Consider the following 17,690-nt stretch of genomic DNA (forward strand, 5'->3'; position numbering starts at 1 on the left):
ATCTCAGGGTGGAGTTTATATATCCCATCACAGGGTAAAACCGATTATTCTGAATGAATAGGTGAAAATGCTCAGGCAAATGCACAGACCAACTCTAATACCTAGCACACAGCAAGATTAGAAATGGTTGTGAGCATACAAGAGTGAAAAGAAATGCCATGTGCAGAGAATGTACTGCAGTGAGATTATTATTATTATTTATGGCTCAAACCTTCTCCATCCTCTCTTATGTCACTTGGTAGCTGTTAACCTGTCACAGATTTACAGTCGACTGCAGCTGTTGGCATTACCAGCAAGCTACGAGTTTCAGTCTTATTAAGATATAGGTACACTAACACTTCTGAGACCAAAAAGAAAAGGAGTACTTGTGGCACCTTAGAGACTAACCAATTTATTTGAGCATAAGCTTTCGTGAGCTACAGCTCACTTCATCGGATGCATACTGTGGAAACTTCTGAGACCATTCCTCGCTGATAATTTCTTCCTGTAATTTTGTATAGTGATATAATACAAAGTATTAACTTCAAGGCCAAAGTTACATACACTGGCCACCATTAAAATTTGCTTACATCTAATAAACCCTATGTATCCGAAACACAAGGGAGTTCCCTTTACTCAAAAAAGAAAATAGCTGGAAAATAAAAGAAAATAACTTGGTAAATATTGATTCTGGTTATTGCTGTACAGTGTGGGTAAAGTTCCTTACTGATGTGATAGCACTGAAACTAGACGAGTTACACCAGGTGTAAATCTGGCCCAGTGTTTCCAAGCTGATTGATAAGCCTTGACATTACATAAGAATTGCCATAAAAACAAAGGGTTGCCATTAAAATGAACAAAGAAACTCCTTTTTGTTGATAGTGTAGTGCGGTGAAGCTAATGCAACCGGACATCACCTTGTGTCATATATAATTACCCTCAAACTTAGCAACATTAGTGAACAAAGCCCCTAGGTTAAAAATCAGAATAGCTTAATCTCATATGTCGTAAATAAAGGCTGAAAGACACAGTAGCACATCAGAAGATACTGGTAGCTGTGCAAAACATCAAAGACTGTGTGCGTTAGTATTCTTAGATCACAGCTACATCTTAGATGCACATTTGTTTTTGACTGTAAAAACAGGAGCACTTGTAGCGACACACAAATCAGGGATAGATGGCAGCGTGTGAAATTCCACAGACGTGGGAGTCCCGTGGTCCAGACGAGTGTGAAAATTCTTGGTACAGAGGAGTTCCTTGGAAGCAAAAAGACGTTTCTGGGTTCTAGACTACGAGGTGGGTAAGTGGCAGGGGGACATGGAAACTGAACACACATGCACTGTGTTCACTACGTAGAGAAACAGGAGAGTCTGACATTAGACGCAGGTGTAACAAGGCAGCTGCCTGGGGCCCCCATGTTATAGAGTCATCAGCTTTCTTGTGAAAATTCTTCTGAACTTTTGAAGCAAATCCCCCTTTTGATGCCAACACAGATCTCTGTCAGGCGAGCCTGACCCCTATTCCCCAGTCAAGTGGCAGATGGTCTGTTTCCCTTTTTCTATGACTGAAGGAGGAAAGTTTCATTAGTTGCCATGCCACTGAAGTGCCTCTCGGGGGAAAGCAGGTTCTGAAGCAGTTCCTCCTTTCTTTGGAGCTGGCAGGCAGGGAAGCCAAGACTATCCCAGAGCTGTCAGGAATCAACAGGGTTTGGGATGAGCAGACCATTGGGGATGGTACTATGGGAAGGTTTGATCAAGGTTCTGGCAGAATTTGACTACGTCTTGTGTTGATGGGGATTGAAAGTAGCTCTCTTCTGATGGCAGTTTGTAGCTCCTGTGTGATATGAGTTTGGTCTCACTTTAGTTCCTTTTGGACAAGGATCCAGATCTTAAAAAAAGAAACAGAAAATGTATCAGCTGAATTTGCAGACAGACCAAGAAGGAATGCATGCATGTTAGGTATTGATGCACATATGCCCCTTGATCCCAGAATTCAGGCTGAGGGATGTGAATGGGGCAGTGTGGGGAAAGATGCACTTAAAGCAAGCGGGCGTGGGGGTGGGGGCGCTGGGGGAATGATTTCCATATTCCAGGAAAAATGTTGAGATTTCAAACATTTTTCCCATCCCAAATCAGGACGAAAAGTTGAAATCTTGAAAGTTTTTGTGACCTACAAATCTGAAATAAATCAATACATGAATTGGGGGGGGGGGGAGGGGTCAATCAAAATGTTTAATTCTGATCATTTCAAAATGTTTCATTTTGATTGTGCCAACTTTTATTTATTTATTACTAAAAATTAACTGAAATTTCAAAATGAAAAGTTGTTTAGAACCAAAAACTGGAACTTTTCATTTTGAAAATGTCAAAATGGGATGTTTAGACAATTTCAAAGGTTTTTTTTTTTTAAATTGTTTTTCAGACAAAAAGATGTGAACAATGACCCTTTTCAGTGACAAGTTTTGGTTTCTGCAAATTGGGATTTTCCAATGGAAAAAGTTTGACTGAAAAATTCCCCACCAGCTCCACACGCACGGCCGCTGCCCGTCTTATAGCTGCTGTTTGACTAGTTCCAGCACTTCTATCTGACCACACCCAAAAAGCCAAACCAAAAAATCCCCTCCCTGTCCACTCCGAGCAACTCCCCTTTGGCTCAGTTAAGTTAATGAAAATGAAAACTGACAAATTAAATGAAAAATAGACCCGAATTAAAACTCTCATCCCAAACCTATGTTGAGAAAGTTCTCATCCAGAGCCAATCTGTGCTTGAAAAGGACCAACAGAATCTCAGCTGGTATAAATCTCTATTGGAGTTAATGGAGATATGACAGTTTACACCAGCATGGAGCTATGAGCATTTACATCAGCTGAGGATCTATTCTGAATTCTTTAGTTCACCCGCAGTCGCTCCCGAGAGGGTGCTGTCTGATTGACTGTGTTGTTAGGTATGCCTTTGACTACTCTCAGAGTAGAAAAGTCTTTATAATAAAAGAAGATAAAGAAAAAAAGAAGCTGAATACAATTTTCTGTGTGGATCTCCACAGGAATGGCTCTAGGTCAGGGGCTGCCTGGGCAAACCAGCAAATGTCTGCCTTTCCCAGCCCGTAGTCACCTAGACAAGTTACTGAATGTTTTGCTGTCCCTAACATTTTGTTACTACCTGTTCTGCATGACTAACTGGATACAAACAAAATTGACCAATATTAATGTTATACACCTTTCATAGCTGTTCCCAATAGGAAAAAAAATATCTAACCTGCAACATGGAAATGTCTCTTATTTTGATGGAGACAAGATAGGTGAGGAAATATCTTTTATCAGATATCTTGGACTAGCTTCTGTTGGTGAAAGAGACATACTCCTGAGCTCCACAGAGGTCTTCTTGAGACCTCTTCTTCAGAGGTAGAAAGCTTCTCTCTTTCACCAACAGAAGTTGGTCCCATAAGTGACATTACCTCACCCACCTTGTCTCTCTCATATCCTGGGACCAACACGGCTACAACAACACTGCAAACTTCTTCTTTGATGGGCATTTTGCTGGACATGAGCACACACCATGATGAAACATTTAAGGCATGTGGCAATTTAAAATGTGCATACTGAAGATTCAAGCAAGAGATGCCTCCTACAGTGGACAATTATTCCCTCAGAGATTATAATGGTGCTGAGTTTGCTGTGAGTTTGTGCAAACACTGGATGTATTTTCTCAATTGTGATATATGTTATCTGCACTGCAGCTTGCACTGTGGATGTAAACTTTATAGAGTGATATGTCTTCCTCTCTATTACTGTTTGGGAGATTCAAATCACTCCGAGATCTCAAACTGATCTCTTCATGGAAAGGTATGTGATAAATATAAAAATTGTATCTCACTCACCTCTCTGTGCAAGGAAAGATCATAGTCAGCTCATTAGAAATTGAAGAACGTATTAGGAAATTCTCTGAAGAAAATGCCTGGAAAAACAGCTGGGCAAGTGCTTACTGAAAGAAAGCACATCAGTGCAATGTTTGAGGAGTTGTTACTAGTCGTACCCACATTCAAGTCTAAGTACATTAGGTTGAGAGACACATTTTCAAGCATAAAAATGTAGGGCTGTCACTTAATTGCAGTTAATTTACATGATTAACTCAAAAAAATTAACTGATTAAAAAATTAATCATGATTGATCGCACTGTTAAACAACAGAATACCAACTGAAATTTATTAAATATTTTGGATATTTTTCAATGTTTTCAAATATATTAATTTCTATTACAGCACAGAATACAAAGTGTACAGTGCTCACTTTATATTATTATTTTTATTACAAATATTTGCACTGTAAAAATGATAAAAGGAATAATATTTTTCACTTCATATCATACAAGTACTGTAGTGCTATCTCTTTATCGCGAAAGTGTAACTTACAAATGTAGATTTTTTTATTGTTACATAATTGCACTCATAAACAAAACAATGTAAAACTTTAGAGTCTACAAGTCCACTCGGTCTTACTTCTTGTTCAGCCAATTGCTAAGACAAACAAATTTGTTTACATTTACGGGAGATACTGCTGACTGCTTCTTACTTACAATGTAACCTGCATGGCACTTTTGTAGCTGGCATTGCAAGGTATTTACGTGCCAGATATGCTAAAGATTCATATGCCCCTTCATGCTTCGACCACCATTCCAGAGGACATGCTAATGATGCTTGTTAAAAAAATAATGCATTAATTAAATTTGTGACTGAACTCCTTGGGGGAGAATTGTATATCTCCTGTTCTGTTTTACCCGCATTCTGCCATATATTTCATGTTATAGCAGTCTCAGATGATGACCCAGCACATATTCGTTTTAAGAACAGTTTCACAGCAGGTTTGGCAAAACACAAAGAAGGTACCAATATGAGATTTCTAAGGATAGATACAGCACTTGACCCAAGGTTTAAGAATCTGAAGTGCCTTCCAAAATCTGAGAGGAACGAGGTGTGGAGCATGCTTTCAGATGTCTTAAAAGAGCAACACTCTGATGAGGAAACTACAGAATCCAAACCACCAAAAAAGAAAATCAACCTTCTACTGGTGGCATCTGACTCAGATGATGAAAATGAACATGCGTCGGTCCACTCTGCTTTGGATCATTATCGAGCAGAAGCCGTAATCAGCATAGATACAAATATTCTGGAATGGTGGTTGAAGCATGAAGGGACATAGGAATCTTTAGCACATCTGGCATGTAAATATCTTGATATACTGGCTACAACAGTGCCATGCGAATGCCTGTTCTCCCTTTTAGGTGAATTGTAAACAAGACGTGGGCAGCATTATCTTTTGCAAACTGTAACCAAACTTGTTTGTCTGAGTGATTGGCTGAAGTAGGACTGAGTGGACTTGTAAGTTCTAAAGTTTTATATTGTTTTATTTTTGAATGCAGTATTTTTGTACATAATTCTACATTTGTAAGTTCAACTTTCATGATAAAGAGACTGCACTTGTATTAGGTGAAATGAAATATACCATTTTTTATTTTTTACAGTGCAAATATTTGTAATAAAAATAAATATAAAGTGAGCACTGTACACTTTGTATTCTGTGTTGTAATTGAAATCAATATATTTGAAAATGTAGAAAACATCCAAAAATATTTAAATAAATGGTATTCTATTATTAACAGTGCGATTAATCGTGCGATTAATCGCGATTAATTTTTTTAATCGCTTGACACCCTAATAAAATGCACTATGAACTATGCTTAAAACTTGTTTAGAGAGATGGACTTGAATAATAGGAAATAAACTTGTGTAACTGCTGAATAAGTGTTTACCCATCTCCGACTACTATCCCCAATCTCAAACACAACGGTTGCATTGTGGGTCAGAGAGGGGTGGCCAAATCCCCACTGCACTCCAGCTATTCTCCATAGCTGTAACAGCCTCTTGGGGCCATAGTTAGGTCGAGTACCTTAGAGCAGACCACAACTGCTCTAAAGTATGCCTGAGGCAGGGCCAGTGTGGAACCAGCCTCGGCATCGGGCAGTCACAACAGGCTCCTTTGCACACTCCCTCCCCCTGCCCAGCTGTGGGAGAAACTAGCTCTGTGATACATTTCATGTTTTCCTGGTGAAGGGGGGTATTTGGATCCAAAGGCATGACCTAAAGCAGAGCAACCAGGCCATGTTTGAGACGTCAGTTGTTTTTCGGCACTCATTCCAATAGCTTACATGAATTTTTTTTCTTCTTCTAAGAAACAAAAACCATGAGAAATGCTTCATGCAACATGCAGAGAAAATCCAACACAGCAAACCATTTGCTCAATAGTCCAAATCTAACTTAGTTTGATGTAAAACTTTCCTTGCTTAAAAAAAAAACCCATCAGACTAATGCATACATATTCATTTGAAATTTTGTGAATATGTAATTCCTCTGTGAATTGCCTATACTTTAGAGTTATCTAATGCCCACAGCTAGGTTCCAGGAAAGCATAGATTTCTGCCTGCATTAGCCCACGCTTTTCCTCCCCACAGCAGGTGAATATCTCCTGAGAGACACTTCGTTGGGTCAATGTTTCTATGATAAATTGTATTTTCTACACACACAAAAAAACCCAACTGCCTCTCAAGGCTGACTGCTAATGTTGAACAAGCCTGGTAATGACAAAGCATTAAAGCAGGTTGACACTGCAGGGCAGGTAAGAAGTTTGTGCATCCCTGAATTTTACAGTGAAAGTGAAAGGTTAAAAGCATGAAGAAAAATCAGCTCGTGTTTGAAGTCTGTGTGTATATTAAAAAAAAGAAAAGTGTAGGGCTTTATGCAAGCCAAAGCGGGAGAAATGTTCTTTGTTGGTTCTGCTGAAGAGAAATGAGAAATGTGATTTTGTCAAATCATGAATAATTTAGTGTGGGTAACAGGGAGATACTACACTTAAAATTGTCCAGTTAGACATCACTGAAAGAGGGAGATTTTTGATGGAATTGTAGATGTGCTTTCTATCCTGTAAGATTAAATAAATAACTAAATGAGAACTGAAAGGAAGGCTGGCCCAGTGGGTAAGGGGCAATTGTCTGCTCTGCCACAGACTTCCTCTGTGATCTTGGGTAAGTCACTTAGTCTAATGTGTCTCAGGTTCCCGTTCATAGAATGTGGATGACAGTCTTTCCCTACCTCACAAGGCAGTTGTGAGGCTAAATGTATTAAAGACTGTGACCCAATCAGCTACTGTGCCAATGGGGTCATAAAAGTACCTAAATAGATATATACTTAGAATCCCTATTCTGCAGTGCTGGCTTGTGAAAAACTTGCCATTGTAGTAATGGGAATGTTGCCTCAGTAAATACCACAAGATTGAGCTCCATGGATATATTTTAGGGCCTGAGCTGAAGCCCTTTGAGGTCTTTTGAAAGATTCCTACTGACTTCAATGAGCTTTGAATCAGGCCCATAAGAAGGTGTGGACAATTTTGGAAACAGGAGTTCATAGACTGAAAATAAATTTTGATTAAACATTTTAAACATGCCAAACATCTTGACAGATGAAAGGAGATGCAACAAAGTCAGTCCATCAGTGATGCTTAGCAGTGGTATGGGAAAAGAGCCCCATATGTGGGCGGCAAACCTTCTCACAGTGGTTCCAGGTCCACTTGCCAGATGGAAGTTGAAGCATACTCTATTTCCTGGCTCGCCTGAGGGCCGCAAACTGGGCTCTCTGCTGGCTTTCTGCAGTGACTGTACCAGTCTTAACCTCACTTCTCCAAACTGAGCGTTTGTGGGCAGAATTTTCTCAATTGTCATTGACAACAGTTTTTCTAGATCAGGAGAAAGGAGATCTGGGTAACTTACAAATCTCACCTTTTCCCCTTGCTATTTTTAAATCACAGGAAAACTACAAATTAACATAAAGTGGAAGTTAATCACTCCCGAAGAAGGTTGATATAGAGTTAAGTCTAAAGTCCATTGAACTCAATGGAAAGAGTCCCATTTATATTCAGTAGACTTTAGATCAGGCCCATACGGACTAAGTCATTTCCAACTAGGTTTACCATTTGCAGAATTAGAATTAGCCAGAATTAAAAGCTGCTGTACGTTCCTATTTCATAACATGCTCCTCTAACTCTGGGTATGTTGTTCCCACCTTTGCGGCCACCCTCTTTTGGAAATACATTAATTGGAGCAAAAACAGGCTATGAATCAGAAGCTTGGCCATAATCAATATGATGAGGGAAATATTAGAGAAAATATTTTTTGATGAAGGAAAACTGCCTGGACTTGGAGTTCTTTGTAGGCAAGGTTAATAGAAATGCATCCATTTTTATCAAGACAAAGTTTGGCCCCTAGGTCTTCATTTTTTATGTGGTTTCACAACTTTTAGTTGTCCCAATTATTACATTTTATTATGGGCAGGCTGACATTTCTGCTGATGTGGATCATCTCCCTGAAGAGCTGCAATATTAATCAAACCCTGCCACAGTAAGAAAATGCACTTTAAATTTTGAGAGCGCGAATGTGTCAGGGAATATTACTTATGTGAATAAAATATTTAACTAACAAATACTAATTAAGATATAAAACCCAGTTGTGGCATATAAGATGCTGTAGTGAATTCTGAGTCTTAGAATCGACTTTAAGATACACCATGCACAATACCTTCAGAAATCCACTGCTGAGAATTCATGAACAATAGCAAAATTTTTGAGGTGCTTTGTGTTGTAATTCACAATGTGAAAGAGATTCATTTCCAGCCCGGCCTGTAACTTTAAGGAATGTAAACTGAGGATATTCCATTTATGCAGAACCAAGAGTACAACCATTCCAAATCTGTCCAAATAATTTTAACTTGGAGGACAAGAAACAAAAGTGCGAAGTATTTTCATTATCAGCATCCCAGAAAGTATGATAGTTTTACTTCCAAATTAAATCTTGGGGACGGGGAAGCTCATAAAATGGATAAATAGAATTCGTTATTTTTAAATTGAATTTCCTTAACTTCTGGACTGGCCAAAAATGATAAAAATGTCTGATCAAATTTAATTGCAGATTTATCCAGGCTAACCAAATTAGGATTCTTTACTTTATAACGTTAATACAATTGATATTTAAATACTAATCCAAAATATTATTATGACTATTGTATTAGTTAGATAAAACCCATTAATTTTAAGTGACGATGTAGGGCAGAAAAGACTATAGATAATCTTAACGAAGGAAATGATGATTCTAAAATTCTTTTAATCATAGGCTTGAACCTCTTAAAAGAAAATACAAATTAAATTTTCATCTGAAACAATAATTATGAAAATCTCCATTTTCATCTGTCAAGCCTTACCATAAAATGTTCTTGCCTGTTTGAAACTTGCAAAAATAAAGAAACATCTTCTATTAAAATAACAGAGTTATAGCAACTTTCATATATGCTGCCCACTGGATCTGTATTGAATCGTATTTTTTATTATGATTAGCTTTTCCCATTTTAAGGTACAATAATTGTGAAGGAGTTCACTCACTGATAGAGAAGCTTCTTGTATCTGGCCATGGTGTAGTAGCTCTCTCTGTCTGCTGATGGTGGCTCCGGTGCTACGGTGGTCTCTTCTCATATCTCAGCCATGTCACAATTTAGTCCACCCCTTCTGGGATGCAGAGTCTAACAAATAAATAATCCATATGTCCTCACCACAAGGTCTTTGGCCCACGCAGGCCCTATAGTTCTCTCACTTTTCTCAGGGCTCTCCATTGGTTCTTATCCCCTCCTCAGGAGCTTAATGCCACCTTCTCCAGTGACTCGTAGGGGAACATTGGCCCTCCCTCTACACTGGGTTCTAGCCCAAGGACCCTATAAATCAACAGGCAAGGTCTGTTTAGTCCAAATCCTTGCTGCTGTTTTGCCAGGCTTCTTCCTACCCAACCTTTCTCAGGCCTTCTCCCCCAGAGCCTTTCTAGATTCACTCTTGTTTCAAGGCTGAGACTGTCAGCGACCTCCCCCCGGAATCCTCTATGAAAATTCAAGTAGAAAAGTATAAACAAAAATCCAATTTTGCCCTCCTTGGGCTTGAACTTGTGTCTCTCTCAGTTAAATGCTTCTCATGGCTCTATGCTTGGAAGTCTGTTTCCCAGGCCTTCCCACCAAAGCCTGCTTTATTCCCGGGGCTGTTCTATGTCAATCCTGTCTGCTTGCCAGCCTTCCTTACTCAGGGCTTGTTTTCCCCAGGGGCTTCCTTCTCCCTCATTTCACAGAGTGACTGCACACTCTCTCTCTTTGCAGCCTCCTTCTTTCCTTTCTTTTCTTGACATTTTATGGTGTAGCAGCCTCAGCATGTGAAGGCAGTAACCACCACCTACCTCAGTTTTCGAATAAACAAAATCTATATCCTCTCACCCTGTCCTGTATCCTTAACAAAGAAGAGTAATGCTTTTTCAGTGCTACTCCACTTTGCTGGTACTCTCGCCTGTCCTTTCAGACGATATTCTTTCACTTTGTGGTGTCTCATTTCTTCCTACAGAATCTTTCTGTCTGTATAATTCTCCCAGCATTCCGGTAGCAGATGTTCAACCATTTCCATGATTCTCCCAACCCATCTCTGTGCACGTTTAGTAGATATAAATTCTGTTTAGGCCGCAGTGATCTGTTAGCATTCTAAATATAGCTACTTCACTCTTCCTATCGTAGCTGTGAAGTATAACATTATCCTCAAGTTTGGACATATTTAATAGACCCTTCATTGTTTTTCTTCCCACATTTCTTGCCATTCCTTCTTAAGTTCTCTCTTAACCAAACTGTTGAAGTCCAGTGTACTCAGAGGGATCTTTATATCAACTTCCTCTTTTTATAAGGCATGCTTTGCTGCTTTATCTACCATTTCATTGTCAGGTATCCTGACATGTGCCAGAATCCACACTCTTGCTACATGTATACCTAAATGTATTATTAAGAACAATATTTCATAGACTAAATCATTCCTTCTTTCTGTGGCTGCCTTTCTGATTGGCCTTGAACCTGATAAGGAGTCAGATAGGATAGCAGCTGTAGTTGGGTGTACAGCCCTTATCCTGGTCAGTGCCAACAGTATGCCCATCAATTCAGCCATCATAATGGCCACAAAATTGGATAGTCTCATAGATCTCTTAATTCCAAATTCAGGGATACAAAAGGCTGTTCCCGTTCTGCCCATGTTATCATCTTTAGATGTGTCAGTATAGATTCGGCAACGCTACAATGCATAAACTTGTAAATTTTATTCTTCATATTTGAAGGTCCTACTCTTCTCTTTGTGTTATCATAGAAATCCAAATCCACAACTGGAGAGTCAGCCATTTGATTTAATTTAGCTACAGCTTGATTTCCCCATGACTAAAGATTTTAATCTTTTCCAGTCCTTCCTTTTCACTCAAGTTTTTTACCCACCTTTTGACCCTGTTAGCATGTGGGAGTCTGTGGCGTCCAGTTGTATCTTGTCTACTTAATTCTGAACTGTTCTTGTATGTTTAGTACTCTTATCTTCACTATTTCCATTAATCTTAACCCAAAAGGTTAACTCTAACAATTTCATCCTTAAATGTATAGGCATTTCTCTGGTAGTCCCTGTATCATACACAGTGGTGTCATAATACTTGCACCACATGAGACTTGCAGAGCTTGGACTTGGATCAGCTCTAATTTTTAAATGTTGATTTAGAAGCTGAACTGAAGACTTACCATCCATAATCTATAACTGAGCTTATTAGCGTCCTGTACAGCATCATCAACACATTCTCAGCAACACCCCAATTGTTCCCAGCAATACTGTTAAGCAAATTCATCCTATCTTTAAATTTAGTCTTGATATTATTTATATGATCCTTCCAAGTTTGTTTGTTATTGAACATAACTCATAAGAGTATAAAATTTCGAGCTACCTGAATTTTCTCTGAATAGAGATATAAATTCTATTCATCCCCAGTCTTCCTTTTTGTGAAGATCATTCCCTTTGTTTTAGCAAGTGAAAACTTAAATCCCCAAGAACCTCACCATTTTGAAATCCCCCTGGTGCCTCATTGGTTCTTTGCACAGCTATCTTAAATCTTCTGTGTTTGGCCCCTAGAGCATAGTCATCCGCAAATAAAGTAATACCTATTTGTGCCTGGATGCTCTCCAGGAGATCATTAATCATGATGTTAAATAAGGAAGGGCTGTGGAGTCCATTAGTGAGTTTATAAATATACAAGAAAGATGATACCACCCTGACTTGCATGGTTCTATCACTTAAGAAGTCTCTCATCCACCAGAACATTCTTCCTCTTATTTCAATTTCTGTTAGTTTATATAGTAAGGTTTCAGAGTAGCAGCTGTGTTAGTCTGTATTCGCAAAAAGAAAAGGAGTACTTGTGGCACCTTAGAGACTAACAAATTTATTTGAGCATAAGCTTTCGTGAGCTACAGGTCACTTCATTGGATGCATTCAGTCCGAATGCATCCGATGAAGTGAGCTGTAGCTCACGAAAGCTTATGCTCAAATAAATGTGTTAGTCTCTAAGGTGCTACAAGTACTCCTTTTCTTTTTATATAGTAAGCTTTCCCTCCATAGCATAACACACACTTTTTTGATGTCCAAACGTCAGCTATCCTAAACTCTCTGTTGCTCGTGCTTTTTTGTTTTTCCATTTCTAAACTTACAGTATGATCAACTGTGCATCTTCCTTTCCTAAAACCAGTTCGTACACTTTATAATTTCATTTTTTCAAGTATGCTACTCATCTTTCATTTATCTTCCCATAATTTTGCCCACACACAATGTGAAGACAATAAGTCTATATCCATCAGGCCTTGAATATCATTTGGCAGGTTTTCCTGTCTGTATAACCACCACATGCTTCCATTTTGCCAGTAGTATTCCTTTTTCCCTATATACTATTATATAATTTCAATAAAACCCTTGAACTTTCAGTAGGTGCTTAATCATTACATGTTATCTTTACCTGGGACTGTATTTTTACTTTTATCTATAGATATTTTGTATGCTGAAATTTTCCTTCAGTATGTCATCTTTATACTCTACCCATCCATTTAGGAGCTCACGATATTCCTCTGCAAACATTCTTTTTTCTTCATAAAATTCTTTACTTTGATTTGTTTCACTACTAGCTTTATGGAAATCTTTTTGATAACACACCTGCTTTTCCTAAGCACTTTCAACTTATCATTTACTACGCGACCAAGTATAAAATTTGTTTTTACTCCATATCTTTTAACATGTTTATATGTATCTCTGAAACCTTGGAATCTTTGTTCATTTTCCAACAATACTTTCTCTAACTCTCTTTCTTTGCCTTTTTAATAAGTCTTTGTGCTACCGCTTTATATCTTTTATAGTTCATTAAGTCCTTTGTATTCATTGCACTTTTTGCTCGTTTGTATGCCTTTTTTCTTGCTTTAATTGCTGCTTTACAATGTTCATTCCACCAGGGAACTGGATTTCTGTGTTTTTGGTTATTCAGTATCTTAAGCTGGGTTGGCTGCTGCTACAACTCCCTTTATTATATTATCATGAAATTCCTCTAAATAATCATTTATCAGTTGGTACTTAGATACGTGTCAAACTTATTCTTAAAGAGTCCCCAGTTCACTTTTCTAAGGTCCCACAAAGGGATTCCTTTGGTATTTTCAATATTACCTTGGTCTTGATATGTAATTAGCATAAGGAAGTGATCACTTCCCATTTCATCTTCTTTTACTTAGATGCATTTACTTACGATATTGCTTGTTGCAGTTCCCAGATCTAAACATGAAAAGCTTCTATCCACCAAATTAAACCAAGTAGGTGCTCCAATATTGAGCAGTACCAGGATGTGCATGTCCATGAACTGTTCCAGGCATTCGCCATTATAATCTTGCTTTTCCATAGTTCATTATGGCTATTAAAGTCTCCACAAATAACATCCAGGCCTTTGATTTCCTTATCTAACTCTTCCAATTCTAGATTGTCTATATTTTTAACACGAGTTGTAAACATTAGAGATTCATATAACAGTGTTATTATTCTGCAAAGGAATCTCGGCAGTTTTGTACTCAAAACTTAAGTTCTGTACATCTATTTTTCTGTAACTAAAACCTTCCTTTATAAATATACAGACTCCCTCCTCCTATTGTTATTTCTCTGTTGTATCTGATTACATCATATCCTGGACATCTAAACATAACTTTTCTTACCAAAGCCCCCTTCTGTTCTACACTTCTTGCCTTTATAATCACTGCTCAGCCCCTCCCCATCTGGCCTTCATCTCTTAATTAAGCCAAACTATAGTAGCTTTGCATTGAAGGTTGCAGCAAAGATAGCCCTATATAGAAAAGACTGCTTTATACTGAAGGACATACTTTATCTGTTTTACAAATTTTATTCCAGAATAATATAGATCACATCATTCCTTGTTTCTTTATATATCAGTCAAAGAAATTCCTTGGGTAGGAAGGCTGTCCTGAAATTGTTATGAATACGCTTTTTGGGCCCTGATTCAGAACCGTGAATAAGAAAATGTCTGAGCTTCCGAAGGCTTGAATTATAGGGTTAAAAGGGACCACAAGGGTTATCAAGGAAACCTCCTACCAAGATGTAGGATTTGTTTTGTCTGAACCATCTAAGACAGATGGCTCCAGCCTCCTTTTGAAAACCTCCAGTGAAGGTTCCACAACCTCCTTAGGCAGTCCATTCCATTGTCCTACTGTTCTTCCAGTGAGGAAGTTTTTCCTGAGATTTAGTTTATATCTGCTATGCTGTAGTTTGAACTCACAGCCTCTTGTCCTGCCCTCTGTAGCAAGAGAGAACAACTTTTCTCCATCTTTTTTTATGGGAGCCTTTCAAGTATTTGAAGACCGCTATCATATCCCTCAGGGGTTAAAAGCAGCCAAGCTAGCCTGATTGGGGAAGCAGCCACAGCTGGGGCCACACCCAATCAAGGCCAAGCTGGCTCTGATAAGTGGGCAGGGGGGGCCAGGAGTTGGAAGAGTCTCACTCCAGCCAGGGAGTGGGAAGGGCCTGGCTGCCTGGGAGAAACAGAGCAGTGCTGGGGAAAAGCAAGAGGAGCTGGGGAGCTCCAGCCTGGGAACTCCCCAGGCTGAGGCCTTGATAAAGGCCTACGCAGGTACTGGGGCTGGGAGGTGCAGCCCGGGAATAGGCAGAGGCAGCTGGTCCTACCCCCTTGCCAATGATGAGTGGCCATTACAGACTGCAGTTTGCCCCAGTGATAACGACTGCCAATAGTCACTGGGGTGGGTTGGGGGTTCCCCGGGGTCCAGGAAGGACACAGGGCCTGAGGCAGGCGAGACACCAGCCAATAGATGGTGCTCCGAGGCTGGAAAGAGCTAGTTCCCAGAAAACCAGCAGGAGGTGCCACACCGGTGAGTCAGTGATCTGCTATACCCTCCTTAATCTCCTCTTTTCCAAACTGAACATATCCAGTTCCTTCAGCCTTTGCTCATATGACTTGCATTCCACCCCTTTTGATCATCTTTGTTGCTCGTCTCTGGATCCTTTCCAGTTTCTGTACATCCCTTCTATAAATTGGTGACCAAAATTGGACACAGTACTCCAGCTGAGGCCTAACCAAGACCGAGTAGAGCAGTACTATCACCTCTCATGACTTGCATGCTATGCCTCTGTTAATGCAACCTAAAATTGCATTTTCTTTTTTTTTTTTTTTTTTTGCAACAGCATTGTTTTATTGACTCATGCTGAGGTTTTGATCCACCACAACTCCCCAGATCCTTCTCAGCAGTGCTGCTTGCCAAGCCAGTTATCCCCCATTCTGTACTTGTGCATTTGTTTTTTCTTCCCTAAGTGTAGCACCTTACATTTGTCTTTGCTGAATTTCACTTTGTTGCCTATAGCCCAGTTCATCAAGATCCCTCTGAATTTTAGCTCTATCCTCCAAAGTGTTTACAACCCCCCAGCTGTGTGTCATCTGCAAACTTGATCAGTGTGCTTTCTATACCTACTTCCAGTTGATTAATAAAGATGTTAAACAACACTGGACCCAGAACAGATCCCTGTGGAACCTCACTTGAGACCTCCCTCCATCTGACATCATTCCATTAATAGCTCCTCTGTGTTTGCAGTTGTTTAACCAATTAACCACTTAATGGTAGTTAAGACTGCATTTCTCCAGCTTACCTATCAGAATGTCATGCGGGACTGAGTCAAAAGCCTTGCTGAAGTCCAGGTATATTATGTCCATCATATGCCCCCTCTCCACCAAACCAGTTACCCTGTCAAAGAAGGAAATCAAGCTTGTTTGGCATGGTTTGTTCTTAGTATCATAGAAGATTAGGGTTGGAAGAGACCAACCCCAACTAAATCATCCCAGCCAGGGCTTTGTGAAGCCGGGCTATAAAAAAACCTCTTAAAAATCAGTGCTGGCTGCTCGTGATCACCCCTTCATCCTCCAGCTATTCACACATTGAATGCATTACACATTGCTCTAGTAGCTTCCCAGGTATCCAAGTCAGGCTGACTGGTCTATAGTTCCCCAGCTCTTCCTCCCCCCAACTTTTATAGATGGGCACTTCCTTAGCCCTTCTCCAGCCTTCCAGGACCTCTTCTGTAATCCATGAGTTTGCAAATATTATTGCCAATGGCTCTGAGATTTCTTCAGCTAATTCCTTCAGTACCCTTGAGTGAATAGCATCTAAAGGATGCTAGTGAAGGAAATCTGGATATGAATCTGGGTTTCAGTATGGAAACTCAGGATCATCTCTAACTAGACACCAAAGAACTCCCTCCCTTTATTACATGTGGAGTCATCAGATAGGACCCTTTGTTTATCCTCTTTTTTTATGGCCAGTTCTAATGAGGGCCTACCATGAATTGTAAGGATGGAAGTTATGGAGGAGACTGTTCCCATCTTCACTGCACTATCCCCTTCTTCTTCTTCTCTCCATCTTTTGGTCATTGGTGGAACTAGTATGAGTACCTCATCATCTCATTTCTCACTCTCATAATCTGTGTTTTCAACCTTTCTATTTAGATTGTAACATCTTTGGGACAGGCAAAGTCTTTTTGTTCTGTGTGTGTGTGTGTGTTAAGCACGTAGCAGAATGGGTCTATGCCTGGGGCTCCTAGGTGCTACGGTAATACAAATAATAAACAGCAATAATAATGTAATTCAGACACTACCAACAAACTTCTTTTCAGAACAGATTTAATTGCCCACTTTCTTATATGGGAATAACAACATTTAATTATGACTAGGGGGCGGAATGTAATTCTTGTGCACGGCATAATCAGAAGTAGGTGTTCTGTCTGCAGTCTTTTTACATAATGCGTTTTGATGACAACAAGCTATTAACAAAATCATAGAATTGTAGAATCGTAGGACTGGAAAGGGCCTTGAGAGATCATCTAGTTCAGCCCCCTCAACTCATGGCAGGACTAAGTATTATCTAGACCATCCCTGGCAGGTGTTTGTCTAACCTGCTCTTAAAAATCTCTAATGATGGAGATTCCACAAGCTCCCTGGGCTTATTTCTGTGCTTAACCACACTGAGAATTAGGAAGTTTTTCCTAATGTCCAACCTAAGCCACCCTTGTTGTAATTTAAGCCTGTTGCATCCTGTCCTATCCTCAGACGTTAAGGAGAATAATTTTTCTCCCTCCTCCTTCGTAACAACCTTTTATGTATTTGAAAATAGTTGTCATGTCCCCTCTCAGTCTGCTCTTCTCCAGACTAAACAAACCCAGTTTTTTCAATCTTCCCTCACAGCTCATGTTTCCTAG

At 39.5% G+C, this 17,690-nt stretch overlaps 2 long non-coding RNA genes across 4 annotated transcripts in view; one reads left to right on the plus strand and one right to left on the minus strand.

Moving 5' to 3' along the window:
• Positions 1-17,690, plus strand: part of LOC122461752 — a 179,078-nt gene that overhangs the window by 118,316 nt on the left and 43,072 nt on the right. Inside the window, exon 1 of one of the 3 annotated variants that reach the window (XR_006283907.1) lies at positions 15,011-15,060. The exons of 1 other annotated variant lie outside the window; for it this stretch is intronic. This is a non-coding gene — a long non-coding RNA (uncharacterized LOC122461752). Of the gene's footprint in view, positions 1-15,010; positions 15,061-15,200; positions 15,317-17,690 lie in introns of those variants that run through there. One more of the 3 variants, XR_006283909.1, reaches the window with a different exon arrangement.
• LOC122461753 lies at positions 342-16,184 on the minus strand. The gene is made up of 4 exons (XR_006283910.1): positions 16,089-16,184; positions 9,456-9,592; positions 3,857-3,960; positions 342-1,866 (listed from the first exon to the last, which is right to left on the minus strand). It is a non-coding gene; the product is annotated as an uncharacterized LOC122461753 (long non-coding RNA).

Source organism: Chelonia mydas, chromosome 9, assembly GCF_015237465.2.
Source record: "Chelonia mydas isolate rCheMyd1 chromosome 9, rCheMyd1.pri.v2, whole genome shotgun sequence".
Lineage (NCBI taxonomy): Eukaryota > Metazoa > Chordata > Testudines > Cheloniidae > Chelonia > Chelonia mydas.